Source organism: Stenella coeruleoalba (genome assembly GCF_951394435.1).
Source record: "Stenella coeruleoalba genome assembly, contig: scaffold_111, whole genome shotgun sequence".
NCBI lineage: Eukaryota > Metazoa > Chordata > Mammalia > Artiodactyla > Delphinidae > Stenella > Stenella coeruleoalba.
Genome location: NW_027645943.1, coordinates 529,401 through 550,207, shown reverse-complemented (window position 1 = coordinate 550,207; position 20,807 = coordinate 529,401). Strand labels below are relative to the sequence as shown.

The window sequence follows — 20,807 nt, the reverse complement described above, 5'->3', positions numbered from 1 at the left end:
TAAAACATACATGTGGAACCCAGAGTATGATCAACCATGTGAACGGGAGACGTGTTCAAATATGTCTCAGTTTTCCTCCCCTGGTACTCGGGTGCAACATTCCAGACGCTTTACTAACACTCTCCCCACTTGGAGAGTCAGCGCCTTTAACCTCCTGTTTGGCCCAGTTTGCAATTTCTGCGGAAGATGAACAGGAATAGGGAGAACCAATGAGAGACTAGCTGGAGGTGTCTGGACGGGCAAATTTAACTCTCATTTCCCACCAGGAAGAGGAAATAACCAAAGGCTCAGTGTGCCGTGCCGGTAGCAGATTAGGGCCTGAAGCCATCCTGCGGTGTTGCGGCCAGCTCACAAGAAAGCGAGTTGAAGAAAGGAGCTCAGGGGCACTGTAATTCACAAACCTGCAGAGTTATAAATGACAGCTATCGTCCAAAAATATACTGAGGTAAGGCTGCCAAGAGGACTTGAAAGCAGGGCAGAATTGCAGGAAACCGATTTCAGGAGGCAGACTGGAATTGCATTGAAAGCATAGGAAAAGAGGCAGAACGTCCACAATGATGCACTTGGCCAAAAAGGGCGTATGCGTTTTTTCCTGAATATATTCAGGAAAAAACGCATACGCCCTTTTTGGCCAACCAAGCAAGCTTGCAAAGAAAATCTGCACTACAATGAAGTCTCACTTCCCCCCGGTCAAAAGGGCCATCTGAAAAAAGTGTAAAATCCAGAAAGGCAGGACAGGCCATGGAGAACTGGGAGCCTTGTTATGCTGATGGGCGGGATGTAAATTGCCAACAGACACTTGGGAGAAGTGTATGGTGTTTCCTGAAACATCTAAAAAACAAAGCAACAGAGCCTAGGGCACTGCCACTTATGGTCCTATAGCTTAGGGAAATTAAAATCAAAAAGACACAGCCACCCCAAAGTTTGGGACGCCTCTGTTTACAAGAACCTCGTTTACCGTACAAGTTCAATATCACAGAAAGTGAAAAATGGATAAAGAACTTGTGGTACTTACGTACAATGCAGTATCACTCAGCAATGAAATCTATGTCATCAGGCCCGTAGCAGCATAATGAGTGGATTCAGGTACGATGATTCTAACTGAAATAAGTCACACAGAAAAAGAAACATCATAAGATACCACTAATACACAGAATGTAAACTTGGCTACACAGGAACTGAATTCCAAAACAGAACAGGGTCTCAAATTTAGAAAACCAACTTATGCTTGCTTAAGGGGAAAGGTGAGTTGGGGTGCTGCATAAAACCAGAGATTGAAATGAGCACAGATAAAGTTCCTTAAGCCAAATATGGAATAGACAAGAGCTACTCCTTGCTCAACGAAATGGACTCAACACCCCATATTTAACGCCTAAGAATGTACCTGACTAGTAAGTATCTTAAAACCTATGGATTGCTATGTCTCCAAAAGAGAATCAAGCGTGTGTACAGGGGCATAAATGCAGGAGTGATAGGATTGGAGAGGTTCGGTGAGCAAATGAAGACCCTTTGAAGTCATATTACATGGTACCCATTCCACGGGTCTCAACTCTGCAGGTTTAAAGTATTCTTCCTTCAGCTAAAACATGCAGGTGGAACCCAGAGTATGATCAACCGTGTGAACGGGAGACGTGTTCAAATATGTCTCAGTTTTTCTCCCCTGGTACTCGGGTGCAACATTCCAGACGCTTTACTAACACTCTCCCCACTTGGAGAGTCAGCGCCTTTAACCTCCTGTTTGGCCCAGTTTGCAATTTCTGCGGAAGATGAACAGGAATAGCGAGAACCAATGAGAGACTAGCTGGAGGTGTCTGGACGGGCAAATTTATCTCTCATTTCCCACCAGGATGAGAAAATAACCAAAGGCTCAGCGTGCCGTGCCGGAACCAGATTAGGGCCTGAAGCCATCCTGCGGTGTTGCGGCCAGGTCACAAGAAAGCGAGTTGAAGAAAGGAGCTCAGGGGCACTGTAATTCACAAACCTGCAGAGTTATAAATGACAGCTATCGTCCAAAAATAGACTGAAGTAAGGCTGCCAAGAGGACTTGAAAGCGGGGCAGAATTGCAGGAAACCAATTTCAGGAGGTAGACTGGAATTGCATTGAAAGCATAGGAAAAGAGGCAGAACGTCCACAATGATGCACTTGGCCAAAAAGGGCGTATGCGTTTTTTCCTGAATATATTCAGGAAAAAACGCATACGCACTTTTTGGCCAACCAAGCAAGCTTGCAAAGGAAATCTGCACTACAATGAAGTCTCACTTCCCCCCGGTCAAAAGGGCCATCTGAAAAAAGTGTAAAATCCAGAAAGGCAGGACAGGCCATGGAGAACTGGGAGCCTTGTTATGCTGATGGGCGGGATGTAAATTGCCAACAGACACTCGGGAGAAGTGTATGGTGTTTCCTGAAACATCTAAAAAACAAAGCAACAGAGCCTAGGGCACTGCCACTTATGGTCCTATAGCTTAGGGAAATTAAAATCAAAAAGACACAGCCACCCCAAAGTTTGGGACGCCTCTGTTTACAAGAACCTCGTTTACAGTACAAGTTCAACATCGCAGAAAGTGAAAAATGGATAAAGAAGTTCTGGTATTTACTTACAAAGCAATATCACTCAACAATGAAATCTGTGTCATCAGGCCCTTAGCAGCACAATGAGTGGATTCAGGTATGATGATTCTAACTGAAATAAGTCACACAGAAAAAGAAACATCATAAGATATCAGTAATACACGGAATGTAAACTTGGCTACACAGGAACTGAATTACAGAACAGAACAGGGTCTCAAATTTAGAAAACCAACTTATGCTTGCTTAAGGGTAAAGGTGAGTTGGGGTGCTGCATAAAACCAGAGATTGAAATGAGCACAGATAAAGTTCCTTAAGCCAAATATGGAATAGACAAGAGCTACTCCTTGCTCAACGAAATGGACTCAACACCGTATATTAAATGCCTAAGAATGTACCTGACTTGTAAGTATCTTAAAACCTATGGATTGCTATGTCTCCGAAAGAGAATCTAGCATTTGTACAGGGGCATAAACGCAGCAGTGATAGGATTGGAGAGGTTCAGTGAGCAAATGAAGACCCTTTGAAGTCATATTGCATGGTACCCATTCCACGGGTTTCAACTACCCAGGTTTAAGGTATTCTTCCTTCAGCTAAAACATGCATGTGGAACCTAGATTATGATCAACCATGTGATCGGTAGACGTGTTCAAATATGTCTCAGTTTTCGTACCCTGGTACTCGGGTGCAACATTCCAGACGCTTTACTAACACTCTCCCTACTTGGAGAGTCAGTGCCTTTAACCTCCTGTTTGCCCCAGTTTGCAATTTCTGCGGAAGATGAACAGGAATAGCGAGAACCAATGAGAGACTAGCTGGAGGTGTCTGGACGGGCAAATTTAACTCTCATTTCCCACCAGGAAGAGGAATTAACCAAAGGCTCAGCGTGCCGTGCCGGAACCAGATTAGGGCCTGAAGCCATCCTGCGGTGTTGCGGCCAGCTCACAAGAAAGCGAGTTGAAGAAAGGAGCTCAGGGGCACTGTAATTCACAAACCTGCAGAGTTATAAATGACAGCTATCGTCCAAAAATAGACTGAAGTAAGGCTGCCAAGAGGACTTGAAAGCGGGGCAGAATTGCAGGAAACTGATTTCAGGAGGTAGACTGGAATTGCATTGAAAGCATAGGAAAAGAGGCAGAACGTCCACAATGATGCACTTGGCCAAAAAGGGCGTATGCGTTTTTTCCTGAATATATTCAGGAAAAAACGCATACGCCCTTTTTGGCCAACCAAGCAAGCTTGCAAAGGAAATCTGCACTACAATGAAGTCTCACTTCCCCCCGGTCAAAAGGGCCATCTGAAAAAAGTGTAAAATCCAGAAAGGCAGGACAGGCCATGGAGAACTGGGAGCCTTGTTATGCTGATGGGCGGGATGTAAATTGCCAACAACCACTCCGGAGAAGTGTATGGTGATTCCTGAAACATCTAAAAAACAAAGCAACAGAACCTAGGGCACTTCCACTTATGGTCCTATAGCTTAGGGAAATTAAAATCAAAAAGACACAGCCACCCCAAAGTTTGGGACGCCTCTGTTTACAAGAACCTCGTTTACAGTACAAGTTCAACATCGCAGAAAGTGAAAAATGGATAAAGAACTTGTGGTATTTACTTACAAAGCAATATCACTCAGCAATGAAATCTGTGTCATCAGGCCCTTAGCAGCACAATGAGTGGATTCAGGTATGATGATTCTAACTGAAATAAGTCACACAGAAAAAGAAACATCATAAGATATCAGTAATACACGGAATGTAAACTTGGCTACACAGGAACTGAATTACAGAACAGAACAGGGTCTCAAATTTAGAAAACCAACTTATGCTTGCTTAAGGAGAAAGGTGAGTTGGGGTGCTGCATAAAACCAGAGATTGAAATGAGCACAGATAAAGTTCCTTAAGCCAAATATGGAATAGACAAGAGCTACTCCTTGCTCAACGAAATGGACTCAACACAGCATATTAAACGCCTAAGAATGTAGCTGACTTGTAAGTATCTTAAAACCTATGGATTGCTATGTCTCCGAAAGAGAATCAAGCATGTGTACAGGGGCATAAACGCAGCAGTGATAGGATTGGAGAGGTTCTGTGAGCAAATGAAGACCCTTTGAAGTCATATTGCATGGTACCCATTCCACGGGTTTCAACTACCCAGGTTTAAGGTATTCTTCCTTCAGCTAAAACATGCATGTGGAACCCAGAGTATGATCAACCATGTGATCGGGAGACGTGTTCAAATATGTCTCAGTTTTCGTACCCTGGTACTCGGGTGCAACATTGCAGACGCTTTACTAACACTCTCCCCACTTGGAGAGTCAGTTCCTTTAACCTCCTGTTTGGCCCAGTTTGCAATTTCTGTGGAAGATGAACAGGAATAGCGGGAACCAATGAGAGACTAGCTGGAGGTGTCTGGATGGGCAAATTTAACTCTCATTTCCCACCAGGAAGAGGAATTAACCAAAGGCTCAGCGTGGCGTGCCAAAACCAGATTAGGGCCTGAAGCCATCCTGCGGTGTTGCGGCCAGGTCACAAGAAAGCGAGGTGAAGAAAGGAGCTCAGGGGCACTGTAATTCACAAACCTGCAGAGTTATAAATGACAGCTATCGTCCAAAAATAGACTGAAGTAAGGCTGCCAAGAGGACTTGAAAGCGGGGCAGAATTGCAGGAAACCGATTTCAGGAGGTAGACTGGAATTGCATTGAAAGCATAGGAAAAGAGGCAGAACGTCCACAATGATGCACTTGGCCAAAAAGGGCGTATGCGTTTTTTCCTGAATATATTCAGGAAAAAACGCATACGCCCTTTTTGGCCAACCAAGCAAGCTTGCAAAGGAAATCTGCACTACAATGAAGTCTCACTTCCCCCCGGTCAAAAGGGCCATCTGAAAAAAGTGTAAAATCCAGAAAGGCAGGACAGGCCATGGAGAACTGGGAGCCTTGTTATGCTGATGGGCGGGATGTAAATTACCAACAGACACTCAGGAGAAGTGTATGGTGTTTCCTGAAACATCTAAAAAACAAAGCAACAGAGCCTAGGGCACTGCCACTTATGGTCCTATAGCTTAGGGAAATTAAAATCAAAAAGGCACAGCCACCCCAAAGTTTTGGACGCCTCTGTTTACAAGAACCTCGTTTACAGTACAAGTTCAACATCGCAGAAAGTGAAAAATGGATAAAGAAGTTGTGGTATTTACTTACAAAGCAATATCACTCAGCAATGAAATCTGTGTCATCAGGCCCTTAGCAGCACAATGAGTGGATTCAGGTATGATGATTCTAACTGAAATAAGTCACACAGAAAAAGAAACATCATAAGATATCAGTAATACACGGAATATAAACTTGGCTACACAGGAACTGAATTACAGAACAGAACAGGGTCTCAAATTTAGAAAACCAACTTATGCTTGCTTAAGGAGAAAGGTGAGTTGGGGTGCTGCATAAAACCAGAGATTGAAATAAGCACAGATAACCTTCCTTAAGCCAAATATGGAATAGACAAGAGCTACTCCTTGCTCAACGAAATGGACTCAACACCCCATATTAAACGCCTAAGAATGTACCTGACTAGTAAGTATCTTAAAACCTATGGATTGCTATGTCTCCGAAAGAGAATCAAGCATGTGTACAGGGGCATAAACGCAGCAGTGATAGGATTGGAGAGGTTCGGTGAGCAAATGAAGACCCTTTGAAGTCATATTGCATGGTACCCATTCCACGGGTTTCAACTACCCAGGTTTTAGGTATTCTTCCTTCAGCTAAAACATGCATGTGGAACCCAAGTATGATCAACCATGTTAATGGGAGACGTGTTCAAATATGTCTCAGTTTTCCTCCCCTGGTACTCGGGTGCAACATTCCAGACGCTTTACTAACACTCTCCCCACTTGGAAAGTCAGCACCTTTAACCTCCTGTTTGGCCCAGTTTGCAATTTCTGCGGAAGATGAACAGGAATAGCGAGAACCAATGAGAGGCTAGCCGGAGGTGTCTGGACGGGCAAATTTAACTCTCATTTCCCACCAGGAAGAGGAAATAACCAAAGGCTCAGTGTGCCGTGCCGGAACCAGATTAGGGCCTGAAGCCATCCTGCAGTGTTGCGGCCAGCTCAAAAGAAAGCGAGTTGAAGAAAGGAGCTCAGGGGCACTGTAATTCACAAACCTGCAGAGTTATAAATGACAGCTATCGTCCAAAAATAGACTGAAGTAAGGCTGCCAAGAGGACTTGAAAGCGGGGCAGAATTGCAGGAAACCGATTTCAGGAGGTAGACTGGAATTGCATTGAAAGCATAGGAAAAGAGGCAGAACGTCCACAATGATGCACTTGGCCAAAAAGGGCGTATACGTTTTTTCCTGAATATATTCAGGAAAAAACGCATACGCCCTTTTTGGACAACCAAGCAAGCTTGCAAAGGAAATCTGCACTACAATGAAGTCTCACTTCCCCCCGGTCAAAAGGGCCATCTGAAAAAGGTGTAAAATCCAGAAAGGCAGGACAGGCCATGGAGAACTGGGAGCCTTGTTATGCTGATGGGCGGGATGTAAATTGCCAACAACCACTCGGGAGAAGTGTATGGTGTTTCCTGAAACATCTAAAAAACAAAGCAACAGAGCCTAGGGCACTGCCACTTATGGTCCTATAGCTTAGGGAAATTAAAATCAAAAAGACACAGCCACCCAAAAGTTTGGGACGCCTCTGTTTACAAGAACCTCGTTTACAGTACAAGTTCAACATCGCAGAAAGTGAAAAATGGATAAAGAAGTTGTGGTATTTACTTAAAAAGCAATATCACTCAGCAATGAAATCTGTGTCATCAGGCCCTTAGCAGCACAATGAGTGGATTCAGGTATGATGATTCTAACTGAAATAAGTCACACAGAAAAAGAAACATCATAAGATATCAGTAATACACGGAATGTAAACTTGGCTACACAGGAACTGAATTACAGAACAGAACAGGGTCTCAAATTTCGAAAACCAACTTATGCTTGCTTAAGGGGAAAGGTGAGTTGGGGTGCTGCATAAAACCAGAGATTGAAATGAGCACAGATAAAGTTCCTTAAGCCAAATATGGAATAGACAAGAGCTACTCCTTGCTCAACGAAATGGACTCAACACCCCATATTAAACGCCTAAGAATGTACCTAAGTAGTAAGTATCTTAAAACCTATGGATTGCTATGTCTCCGAAAGAGAATCAAGCATGTGTACAGGGGCATAAACGCAGCAGTGATAGGATTGGAGAGGTTCGGTGAGCAAATGAAGACCCTTTGAAGTCATATTGCATGGTACCCATTCCACGGGTTTCAACTACCCAGGTTTAAGGTATTCTTCCTTCAGCTAAAACATGCATGTGGAACCCAAGTATGATCAACCATGTGAACGGGAGATGTGTTCAAATATGTCTCAGTTTTCCTCCCCTGGTACTCGGGTGCAACATTCCAGACGCTTTACTAACACTCTCCCCACTTGGAAAGTCAGCGCCTTTAACCTCCTGTTTGGCCCAGTTTGCAATTTCTGCGGAAGATGAACAGGAATAGCGAGAACCAATGAGAGGCTAGCTGGAGGTGTCTGGACGGGCAAATTTAACTCTCATTTCCCACCAGGAAGAGGAAATAACCAAAGGCTCAGTGTGCCGTGCCGGAACCAGATTAGGGCCTGAAGCCATCCTGCAGTGTTGCGGCCAGCTCAAAAGAAAGCGAGTTGAAGAAAGGAGCTCAGGGGCACTGTAATTCACAAACCTGCAGAGTTATAAATGACAGCTATCGTCCAAAAATAGACTGAAGTAAGGCTGCCAAGAGGACTTGAAAGCGGGGCAGAATTGCAGGAAACCGATTTCAGGAGGTAGACTGGAATTGCATTGAAAGCATAGGAAAAGAGGCAGAACGTCCACAATGATGCACTTGGCCAAAAAGGGCGTATGCGTTTTTTCCTGAATATATTCAGGAAAAAACGCATACGCCCTTTTTGGCCAACCAAGCAAGCTTGCAAAGGAAATCTGCACTACAATGAAGTCTCACGTCCCCCCGGTCAAAAGGGCCATCTGAAAAAAGTGTAAAATCCAGAAAGGCAGGACAGGCCATGGAGAACTGGGAGCCTTGTTATGCTGATGGGCGGGATGTAAATTGCCAACAGACACTCGGGAGAAGTGTATGGTGTTTCCTGAAACATCTAAAAAACAAAGCAACAGAGCCTAGGGCACTTCCACTTATGGTCCTATAGCTTAGGGAATTTAAAATCAAAAAGACACAGCCACCCCAAAGTTTCGAACGGCTCTGTTTACAAGAACCTCGTTTACAGTACAAGTTCAACATCACAGAAAGTGAAAAATGGATAAAGAAGTTCTGGTATTTACTTACAAAGCAATATCACTCAGCAATGAAATCTGTGTCATCAGGCCCTTAGCAGCACAATGAGTGGATTCAGGTATGATGATTCTAACTGAAATAAGTCACACAGAAAAAGAAACATCATAAGATATCAGTAATACACGGAATGTAAACTTGGCTACACAGGAACTGAATTACAGAACAGAACAGGGTCTCAAATTTCGAAAACCAACTTATGCTTGCTTAAGGGGAAAGGTGAGTTGGGGTGCTGCATAAAACCAGAGATTGAAATGAGCACAGATAAAGTTCCTTAAGCCAAATATGGAATAGACAAGAGCTACTCCTTGCTCAACGAAATGGACTCAACACCCCATATTAAACGCCTAAGAATGTACCTGGCTAGTAAGTATCTTAAAACCTATGGATTGCTATGTCTCCGAAAGAGAATCAAGCATGTGTACAGGGGCATAAACGCAGCAGTGATAGGATTGGAGAGGTTCGGTGAGCAAATGAAGACCCTTTGAAGTCATATTGCATGGTACCCATTCCACGGGTTTCAACTACCCAGGTTTAAGGTATTCTTCCTTCAGCTAAAACATGCATGTGGAACCTAGAGTATGATCAACCATCTGATCGGGAGACGTGTTCAAATATGTCTCAGTTTTCCTCCCCTGGTACTCGGGTGCAACATTCCAGACGCTTTACTAACACTCTCCCCACTTGGAAAGTCAGCACCTTTAAACTCCTGTTTGGCCCAGTTTGCAATTTCTGCGGAAGATGAACAGGAATAGCGAGAACCAATGAGAGGCTAGCTGGAGGTGTCTGGACGGGCAAATTTAACTCTCATTTCCCACCAGGAAGAGGAAATAACTAAAGGCTCAGTGTGCCGTGCCGGAACCAGATTAGGGCCTGAAGCCATCCTGCAGTGTTGCGGCCAGCTCAAAAGAAAGCGAGTTGAAGAAAGGAGCTCAGGGGCACTGTAATTCACAAACCTGCAGAGTTATAAATGACAGCTATCGTCCAAAAATAGACTGAAGTAAGGCTGCCAAGAGGACTTGAAAGCGGGGCAGAATTGCAGGAAACCGATTTCAGGAGGTAGACTGGAATTGCATTGAAAGCATAGGAAAAGAGGCAGAACGTCCACAATGATGCACTTGGCCAAAAAGGGCGTATGCGTTTTTCCCTGAATATATTCAGGAAAAAACGCATACGCCCTTTTTGGCCAACCAAGCAAGCTTGCAAAGGAAATCTGCACTACAATGAAGTCTCACTTCCCCCCTGTCAAAAGGGCTATCTGAAAAAAGTGTAAAATCCAGAAAGGCAGGACAGGCCATGGAGAACTGGGAGCCTTGTTATGCTGATGGGCGGGATGTAAATTACCAACAGACACTCAGGAGAAGTGTATGGTGTTTTCTGAAACATCTAAAAAACAAAGCAACAGAGCCTAGGGCACTGCCACTTATGGTCCTATAGCTTAGGGAAATTAAAATCAAAAAGACACAGCCACCCAAAAGTTTGGGACGCCTCTGTTTACAAGAACCTCGTTTACAGTACAAGTTCAACATCGCAGAAAGTGAAAAATGGATAAAGAAGTTGTGGTATTTACTTACCAAGCAATATCACTCAGCAATGAAATCTGTGTCATCAGGCCCTTAGCAGCACAATGAGTGGATTCAGGTATGATGATTCTAACTGAAATAAGTCACACAGAAAAAGAAACATCATAAGATATCAGTAATACACGGAATGTAAACTTGGCTACACAGGAACTGAATTACAGAACAGAACAGGGTCTCAAATTTCGAAAACCAACTTATGCTTGCTTAAGGGGAAAGGTGAGTTGGGGTGCTGCATAAAACCAGAGATTGAAATGAGCACAGATAAAGTTCCTTAAGCCAAATATGGAATAGACAAGAGCTACTCCTTGCTCAACGAAATGGACTCAACACCCCATATTAAACGCCTAAGAATGTACCTAACTAGTAAGTATCTTAAAACCTATGGATTGCTATGTCTCCGAAAGAGAATCAAGCATGTGTACAGGGGCATAAACGCAGCAGTGATAGGATTGGAGAGGTTCGGTGAGCAAATGAAGACCCTTTGAAGTCATATTGCATGGTACCCATTCCCCGGGTTTCAACTACCCAGGTTTAAGGTATTCTTCCTTCAGCTAAAACATGCATGTGGAACCCAAGTATGATCAACCATGTGAACGGGAGACGTGTTGAAATATGTCTCAGTTTTCTTCCCCTGGTACTCGGGTGCAACATTCCAGACGCTTTACTAACACTCTCCCCACTTGGAAAGTCAGCGCCTTTAACCTCCTGTTTGGCCCAGTTTGCAATTTCTGCGGAAGATGAACAGGAATAGCGAGAACCAATGAGAGGCTAGCTGGAGGTGTCTGGACGGGCAAATTTAACTCTCATTTCCCACCAGGAAGAGGAAATAACCAAAGGCTCAGTGTGCCGTGCCGGAACCAGATTAGGGCCTGAAGCCATCCTGCACTGTTGCGGCCAGCTCAAAAGAAAGCGAGTTGAAGAAAGGAGCTCAGGGGCACTGTAATTCACAAACCTGCAGAGTTATAAATGACAGCTATCGTCCAAAAATAGACTGAAGTAAGGCTGCCAAGAGGACTTGAAAGCAGGGCAGAATTGCAGGAAACCAATTTCAGGAGGTAGACTGGAATTGCATTGAAAGCATAGGAAAAGAGGCAGAACGTCCACAATGATGCACTTGGCCAAAAAGGGCGTATGCGTTTTTTCCTGAATATATTCAGGAAAAAACGCATACGCCCTTTTTGGCCAACCAAGCAAGCTTGCAAAGGAAATCTGCACTACAATGAAGTCTCACTTCCCCCCGGTCAAAAGGGCCATCTGAAAAAAGTGTAAAATCCAGAAAGGCAGGACAGGACATGGAGAACTGGGAGCCTTGTTATGCTGATGGGCGGGATGTAAATTGCCAACAGACACTCGGGAGAAGTGTATGGTGTTTCCTGAAACATCTAAAAAACAAAGCAACAGAGCCTAGGGCACTGCGACTTATGGTCCTATAGCTTAGGGAAATTAAAATCAAAAAGACACAGCCAACCCAAAGTTTGGGACGCCTCTGTTTACAAGAACCTCGTTTACAGTACAAGTTCAACATCGCAGAAATTGAAAAATGGATAAAGAAGTTGTGGTATTTACTTACAAAGCAATATCACTCAGCAATGAAATCTGTGTCATCAGGCCCTTAGCAGCACAATGAGTGGATTCAGGTATGATGATTCTAACTGAAATAAGTCACACAGAAAAAGAAACATCATAAGATATCAGTAATACACGGAATGTAAACTTGGCTACACAGGAACTGAATTACAGAACAGAACAGGGTCTCAAATTTAGAAAACCAACTTATGCTTGCTTAAGGGTAAAGGTGAGTTGGGGTGCTGCATAAAACCAGAGATTGAAATGAGCACAGATAAAGTTCCTTAAGCCAAATATGGAATAGACAAGAGCTACTCCTTGCTCAACGAAATGGACTCAACACCGCATATTAAACGCCTAAGAATGTACCTGACTTGTAAGTATCTTAAAACCTATGGATTGCTATGTCTCCGAAAGAGAATCAAGCATGTGTACCGGGGCATAAACGCAGCAGTGATAGGATTGGAGAGGTTCGGTGAGCAAATGAAGACCCTTTGAAGTCATATTGCATGGTACCCATTCCACGGGTTTCAACTACCGAGGTTTATGGTATTCTTCCTTCAGCTAAAACATGCATGTGGAACCTAGAGTATGATCAACCATGTGATCGGGAGACGTGTTCAAATATGTCTCAGTTTTCGTACCCTGGTACTCTGGTGCAACATTCCAGATGCTTTAGTATCATTCTCCCGTCTTGGAGAGTCAGTCCCTTTAACCTCCTGTTTGGCCCAGTTTGCAATTTCTGTGGAAGATGAACAGGAATAGCGAGAACCAATGAGAGGCTAGCTGGAGGTGTCTGGACGGGCAAATTTAACTCTCATTTCCCACCAGGAAGAGGAATTAACCAAAGGCTCAGCGTGCCGTGCCGGTACCAGATTAGGGCCTGAAGCCATCCTGCGGTGTTGCGGCCAGCTCACAAGAAAGCGAGTTGAAGAAAGGAGCTCAGGGGCACTGTAATTCACAAACCTGCAGAGTTATAAATGACAGCTATCGTCCAAAAATAGACTGAAGTAAGGCTGCCAAGAGGACTTGAAAGCGGGGCAGAATTGCAGGAAACCGATTTCAGGAGGTAGACTGGAATTGCATTGAAAGCATAGGAAAAGAGGCAGAACGTCCACAATGATGCACTTGGCCAAAAAGGGCGTATGCGTTTTTTCCTGAATATATTCAGGAAAAAACGCATACGCCCTTTTTGGCCAACCAAGCAAGCTTGCAAAGGAAATCTGCACTACAATGAAATTTCACTTCCCCCCGGTCAAAAGGGCCATCTGAGAAAAGTGTAAAATCCAGAAAGGCAGGACAGGCCATGGAGAACTGGGAGCCTTGTTATGCTGATGGGCGGGATGTAAATTGCCAACAGACACTCAGGAGAAGTGTATGGTGTTTCCTGAAACATCTAAAAAACAAAGCAACAGAGCCTAGGGCACTTCCACTTATGGTCCTATAGCTTAGGGAAATTAAAATCAAAAAGACACAGCCACCCCAAAGTTTGGGACGCCTCCGTTTACAAGAACCTCGTTTACCGTACAAGTTCAATATCACAGAAAGTGAAAAATGGATAAAGAAGTTGTGGTATTCACTTACAAAGGAATATCACTCAGCAATGAAATCTATGTCATCAGGCCCTTAGCAGCACAATGAGTGGATTCAGGTATGATGATTCTAACTGAAATAAGTCACACAGAAAAAGAAACATCATAAGATATCAGTAATACACGGAATGGAAACTTGGCTACACAGGAACTGAATTACAGAACAGAACAGGGTCTCAAATTTAGAAAACCAACTTATGCTTGCTTAAGGGTAAAGGTGAGTTGGGGTGCTGCATAAAACCAGAGATTGCAATGAGCACAGATAAAGTTCCTTAAGCCAAATATGGAATAGACAAGAGCTACTCCTTGCTCAACGAAATGGACTCAACACCGCATATTAAACGCCTAAGAATGTACCTGACTAGTAAGTATCTTAAAGCCTATGGATTGCTATGTCTCCGAAAGAGAATCAAGCAAGTGTACAGGGGCATAAACGCAGCAGTGATAGGATTGGAGAGGTTCGGTGAGCAAATGAAGACCCTTTGAAGTCATATTGAATGGTACCCATTTCACGGGTCTCAACTCTCCAGGTTTAAGGTATTCTTCCTTCAGCTAAAACATGCATGTGGAACCCAGAGTATGATCAACCATGTGAACGGGAGACGTGTTCAAATATGTCTCAGTTTCCCTCCCCTGGTACTCGGGTGCAACATTCCAGATGCTTTACTATCATTCTCCCGTCTTGGAGAGTCAGTCCCTTTAACCTCCTGTTTGGCCCAGCTTGCAATTTCTGCGGAAGATGAACAGGAATAGCGAGAACCAATGAGAGGCTAGCTGGAGGTGTCTGGACGGGCAAATTTAACTCTCATTTCCCACCAGGAAGAGGAAATAACCAAAGGCTCAGTGTGCCGTGCCGGAACCAGATTAGGGCCTGAAGCCATCCTGCAGTGTTGCGGCCAGCTCAAAAGAAAGCGAGTTGAAGAAAGGAGCTCAGGGGCACTGTAATTCACAAACCTGCAGAGTTATAAATGACAGCTATCGTCCAAAAATAGACTGAAGTAAGGCTGCCAAGAGGACTTGAAAGCGGGGCAGAATTGCAGGAAACCGATTTCAGGAGGTAGACTGGAATTGCATTGAAAGCATAGGAAAAGAGGCAGAACGTCCACAATGATGCACTTGGCCAAAAAGGGCGTATACGTTTTTTCCTGAATATATTCAGGAAAAAACGCATACGCCCTTTTTGGCCAACCAAGCAAGCTTGCAAAGGAAATCTGCACTACAATGAAGTCTCACTTCCCCCCGGTCAAAAGGGCCATCTGAAAAAAGTGTAAAATCCAGAAAGGCAGGACAGGACATGGAGAACTGGGAGCCTTGTTATGCTGATGGGCGGGATGTAAATTGCCAACAGACACTCAGGAGAAGTGTATGGTGTTTCCTGAAACATCTAAAAAACAAAGCAACAGAGCCTAGGGCACTGCCACTTATGGTCCTATAGCTTAGGGAAATTAAAATCAAAAAGACACAGCCACCCAAAAGTTTGGGACGCCTCTGTTTACAAGAACCTCGTTTACAGTACAAGTTCAACATCGCAGAAAGTGAAAAATGGATAAAGAAGTTGTGGTATTTACTTAAAAAGCAATATCACTCAGCAATGAAATCTGTGTCATCAGGCCCTTAGCAGCACAATGAGTGGATTCAGGTATGATGATTCTAACTGAAATAAGTCACACAGAAAAAGAAACATCATAAGATATCAGTAATACACGGAATGTAAACTTGGCTACACAGGAACTGAATTACAGAACAGAACAGGGTCTCAAATTTCGAAAACCAACTTATGCTTGCTTAAGGGGAAAGGTGAGTTGGGGTGCTGCATAAAACCAGAGACTGAAATGAGCACAGATAAAGTTCCTTAAGCCAAATATGGAATAGACAAGAGCTACTCCTTGCTCAACGAAATGGACTCAACACCCCATATTAAACGCCTAAGAATGTACCTAAGTAGTAAGTATCTTAAAACCTATGGATTGCTATGTCTCCGAAAGAGAATCAAGCATGTGTACAGGGGCATAAACGCAGCAGTGATAGGATTGGAGAGGTTCGGTGAGCAAATGAAGACCCTTTGAAGTCATATTGCATGGTACCCATTCCACGGGTTTCAACTACCCAGGTTTAAGGTATTCTTCCTTCAGCTAAAACATGCATGTGGAACCCAAGTATGATCAACCAGTGAACGGGAGACGTGTTCTAATATGTCTCAGTTTTCCTCCCCTGGTACTCGGGTGCAACATTCCAGACGCTTTACTAACACTCTCCCCACTTGGAAAGTCGACGCCTTTAACCTCCTGTTTGGCTCAGTTTGCAATTTCTGCGGAAGATGAACAGGAATAGCCGAGAACCAATGAGAGGCTAGCTGGAGGTGTCTGGACGGGCAAATTTAACTCTCATTTCCCACCAGAAGAGGAAATAACCAAAGGCTCAGTGTGCCGTGCCGGAACCAGATTAGGGCCTGAAGCCATCCAGCAGTGTTGCGGCCAGCTCAAAAGAAAGCGAGTTGAAGAAAGGAGCTCAGGGGCACTGTAATTCACAAACCTGCAGAGTTATAAATGACAGCTATCGTCCAAAAATAGACTGAAGTAAGGCTGCCAAGAGGACTTGAAAGCGGAGCAGAATTTGCAGGAAACCAATTTCAGGAGGTAGACTGGAATTGCATTGAAAGCATAGGAAAAGAGGCAGAACGTCCACAATGATGCACTTGGCCAAAAAGGGCGTATGCGTTTTTTCCTGAATATATTCAGGAAAAAACGCATACGCCCTTTTTGGACAACCAAGCAAGCTTGCAAAGGAAATCTGCACTACAATGAAGTCTCACTTCCCCCCGGTCAAAAGGGCCATCTGAAAAAAGTGTAAAATCCAGAAAGGCAGGACAGGACATGGAGAACTGGGAGCCTTGTTATGCTGATGGGCGGGATGTAAATTGCCAACAGACACTCGGGAGAAGTGTATGGTGTTTCCTGAAACATCTAAAAAACAAAGCAACAGAGCCTAGGGCACTTCCACTTATGGTCCTATAGCTTAGGGAATTTAAAATCAAAAAGACACAGCAACCCCAAAGTTTCGAACGGCTCTGTTTACAAGAACCTCGTTTACAGTACAAGTTCAACATCACAGAAAGTGAAAAATGGATAAAGAAGTTCTGGTATTTACTTACAAAGCAATATCACTCAACAATGAAATCTGTGTCATCAGGCCCTTAGCAGCACAATGAGTGGATTCAGGTATGATGATTCTAACTGAAATAAGTCACACAGAAAAAGAAACATCATAAGATATCAGTAATACACGGAATGTAAACTTGGCTACACAGGAACTGAATTACAGAACAGAACAGGGTCTCAAATTTAGAAAACCAACTTATGCTTGCTTAAGGGTAAAGGTGAGTTGGGGTGCTGCATAAAACCAGAGATTGCAATGAGCACAGATAAAGTTCCTTAAGCCAAATATGGAATAGACAAGAGCTACTCCTTGCTCAACGAAATGGACTCAACACCGCATATTAAACGCCTAAGAATGTACCTGACTAGTAAGTATCTTAAAGCCTATGGATTGCTATGTCTCCGAAAGAGAATCAAGCAAGTGTACAGGGGCATAAACGCAGCAGTGATAGGATTGGAGAGGTTCGGTGAGCAAATGAAGACCCTTTGAAGTCATATTGAATGGTACCCATTTCACGGGTCTCAACTCTCCAGGTTTAAGGTATTCTTCCTTCAGCTAAAACATGCATGTGGAACCCAGAGTATGATCAACCATGTGAACGGGAGACGTGTTCAAATATGTCTCAGTTTCCCTCCCCTGGTACTCGGGTGCAACATTCCAGATGCTTTACTATCATTCTCCCGTCTTGGAGAGTCAGTCCCTTTAACCTCCTGTTTGGCCCAGCTTGCAATTTCTGCGGAAGATGAACAGGAATAGCGAGAACCAATGAGAGGCTAGCTGGAGGTGTCTGGACGGGCAAATTTAACTCTCATTTCCCACCAGGAAGAGGAAATAACCAAAGGCTCAGTGTGCCGTGCCGGAACCAGATTAGGGCCTGAAGCCATCCTGCAGTGTTGCGGCCAGCTCAAAAGAAAGTGAGTTGAAGAAAGGAGCTCAGGGGCACTGTAATTCACAAACCTGCAGAGTTATAAATGACAGCTATCGTCCAAAAATAGACTGAAGTAAGGCTGCCAAGAGGACTTGAAAGCGGGGCAGAATTGCAGGAAACCGATTTCAGGAGGTAGACTGGAATTGCATTGAAAGCATAGGAAAAGAGGCAGAACGTCCACAATGATGCACTTGGCCAAAAAGGGCGTATACGTTTTTTCCTGAATATATTCAGGAAAAAACGCATACGCCCTTTTTGGCCAACCAAGCAAGCTTGCAGAGGAAATCTGCACTACAATGAAGTCTCACTTCCCCCCGGTCAAAAGGGCCATCTGAAAAAAGTGTAAAATCCAGAAAGGCAGGACAGGACATGGAGAACTGGGAGCCTTGTTATGCTGATGGGCGGGATGTAAATTGCCAACAGACACTCAGGAGAAGTGTATGGTGTTTCCTGAAACATCTAAAAAACAAAGCAACAGAGCCTAGGGCACTGCCACTTATGGTCCTATAGCTTAGGGAAATTAAAATCAAAAAGACACAGCCACCCAAAAGTTTGGGACGCCTCTGTTTACAAGAACCTCGTTTACAGTACAAGTTCAACATCGCAGAAAGTGAAAAATGGATAAAGAAGTTGTGGTATTTACTTAAAAAGCAATATCACTCAGCAATGAAATCTGTGTCATCAGGCCCTTAGCAGCACAATGAGTGGATTCAGGTATGATGATTCTAACTGAAATAAGTCACACAGAAAAAGAAACATCATAAGATATCAGTAATACACGGAATGTAAACTTGGCTACACAGGAACTGAATTACAGAACAGAACAGGGTCTCAAATTTCGAAAACCAACTTATGCTTGCTTAAGGGGAAAGGTGAGTTGGGGTGCTGCATAAAACCAGAGACTGAAATGAGCACAGATAAAGTTCCTTAAGCCAAATATGGAATAGACAAGAGCTACTCCTTGCTCAACGAAATGGACTCAACACCCCATATTAAACGCCTAAGAATGTACCTAAGTAGTAAGTATCTTAAAACCTATGGATTGCTATGTCTCCGAAAGAGAATCAAGCATGTGTACAGGGGCATAAACGCAGCAGTGATAGGATTGGAGAGGTTCGGTGAGCAAATGAAGACCCTTTGAAGTCATATTGCATGGTACCCATTCCACGGGTTTCAACTACCCAGGTTTAAGGTATTCTTCCTTCAGCTAAAACATGCATGTGGAACCCAAGTATGATCAACCATGTGAACGGGAGACGTGTTCTAATATGTCTCAGTTTTCCTCCCCTGGTACTCGGGTGCAACATTCCAGACGCTTTACTAACACTCTCCCCACTTGGAAAGTCAGCGCCTTTAACCTCCTGTTTGGCTCAGTTTGCAATTTCTGCGGAAGATGAACAGGAATAGCGAGAACCAATGAGAGGCTAGCTGGAGGTGTCTGGACGGGCAAATTTAACTCTCATTTCCCACCAGGAAGAGGAAATAACCAAAGGCTCAGTGTGCCGTGCCGGAACCAGATTAGGGCCTGAAGCCATCCAGCAGTGTTGCGGCCAGCTCAAAAGAAAGCGAGTTGAAGAAAGGAGCTCAGGGGCACTGTAATTCACAAACCTGCAGAGTTATAAATGACAGCTATCGTCCAAAAATAGACTGAAGTAAGGCTGCCAAGAGGACTTGAAAGCGGAGCAGAATTGCAGGAAACCAATTTCAGGAGGTAGACTGGAATTGCATTGAAAGCATAGGAAAAGAGGCAGAACGTCCACAATGATGCACTTGGCCAAAAAGGGCGTATGCGTTTTTTCCTGAATATATTCAGGAAAAAACGCATACGCCCTTTTTGGACAACCAAGCAAGCTTGCAAAGGAAATCTGCACTACAATGAAGTCTCACTTCCCCCCGGTCAAAAGGGCCATCTGAAAAAAGTGTAAAATCCAGAAAGGCAGGACAGGACATGGAGAACTGGGAGCCTTGTTATGCTGATGGGCGGGATGTAAATTGCCAACAGACACTCGGGAGAAGTGTATGGTGTTTCCTGAAACATCTAAAAAACAAAGCAACAGAGCCTAGGGCACTTCCACTTATGGTCCTATAGCTTAGGGAATTTAAAATCAAAAAGACACAGCCACCCCAAAGTTTCGAACGGCTCTGTTTACAAGAACCTCGTTTACAGTACAAGTTCAACATCACAGAAAGTGAAAAATGGATAAAGAAGTTCTGGTATTTACTTACAAAGCAATATCACTCAACAATGAAATCTGTGTCATCAGGCCCTTAGCAGCACAATGAGTGGATTCAGGTATGATGATTCTAACTGAAATAAGTCACACAGAAAAAGAAACATCATAAGATATCAGTAATACACGGAATGTAAACTTGGCTACACAGGAACTGAATTACAGAACAGAACAGGGTCTCAAATTTCGAAAACCAACTTATGCTTGCTTAAGGGGAAAGGTGAGTTGGGGTGCTGCATAAAACCAGAGATTGAAATGAGCACAGATAAAGTTCCTTAAGCCAAATATGGAATAGACAAGAGCTACTCCTTGCTCAACGAAATGGACTCAACACCCCATATTAAACGCCTAAGAATGTACCTGACTAGTAAGTATCTTAAAACCTATGGATTGCTATGTCTCCGAAAGAGAATCAAGCATGTGTACAGGGGCATAAACGCAGCAGTGATAGGATTGGAGAGGTTCGGTGAGCAAATGAAGACCCTTTGAAGTCATATTGCATGGTACCCATTCCACGGGTTTCAACTACCCAGGTTTAAGGTATTCTTCCTTCAGCTAAAACATGCATGTGGAACCTAGAGTATGATCAACCATGTGATCGGGAGACGTGTTCAAATATGTCTCAGTTTTCCTCCCCTGGTACTCGGGTGCAACATTCCAGACGCTTTACTAACACTCTCCCCACTTGGAAAGTCAGCACCTTTAACCTCCTGTTTGGCCTAGTTTGCAATTTCTGCGGAAGATGAACAGGAATAGCGAGAACCAATGAGAGGCTAGCTGGAGGTGTCTGGACGGGCAAATTTAACTCTCATTTCCCACCAGGAAGAG

At 43.9% G+C, this 20,807-nt stretch overlaps 1 long non-coding RNA gene across 19 annotated transcripts in view; it reads right to left on the bottom strand.

Annotated features, from left to right (window-relative positions):
- LOC307181455 overlaps positions 1 to 20,807 on the bottom strand; it is a 947,438-nt gene that overhangs the window by 430,213 nt on the left and 496,418 nt on the right. For all 19 annotated transcript variants that reach the window (XR_013826785.1, XR_013826786.1, XR_013826787.1 and 16 more), the window contains 3 exons: positions 18,392 to 18,473; positions 15,233 to 15,314; positions 7,335 to 7,416 (listed from right to left, as the gene is read on the bottom strand). This is a non-coding gene — a long non-coding RNA (uncharacterized lncRNA). The remainder of the gene's footprint in view (positions 1 to 7,334; positions 7,417 to 15,232; positions 15,315 to 18,391; positions 18,474 to 20,807) is intronic.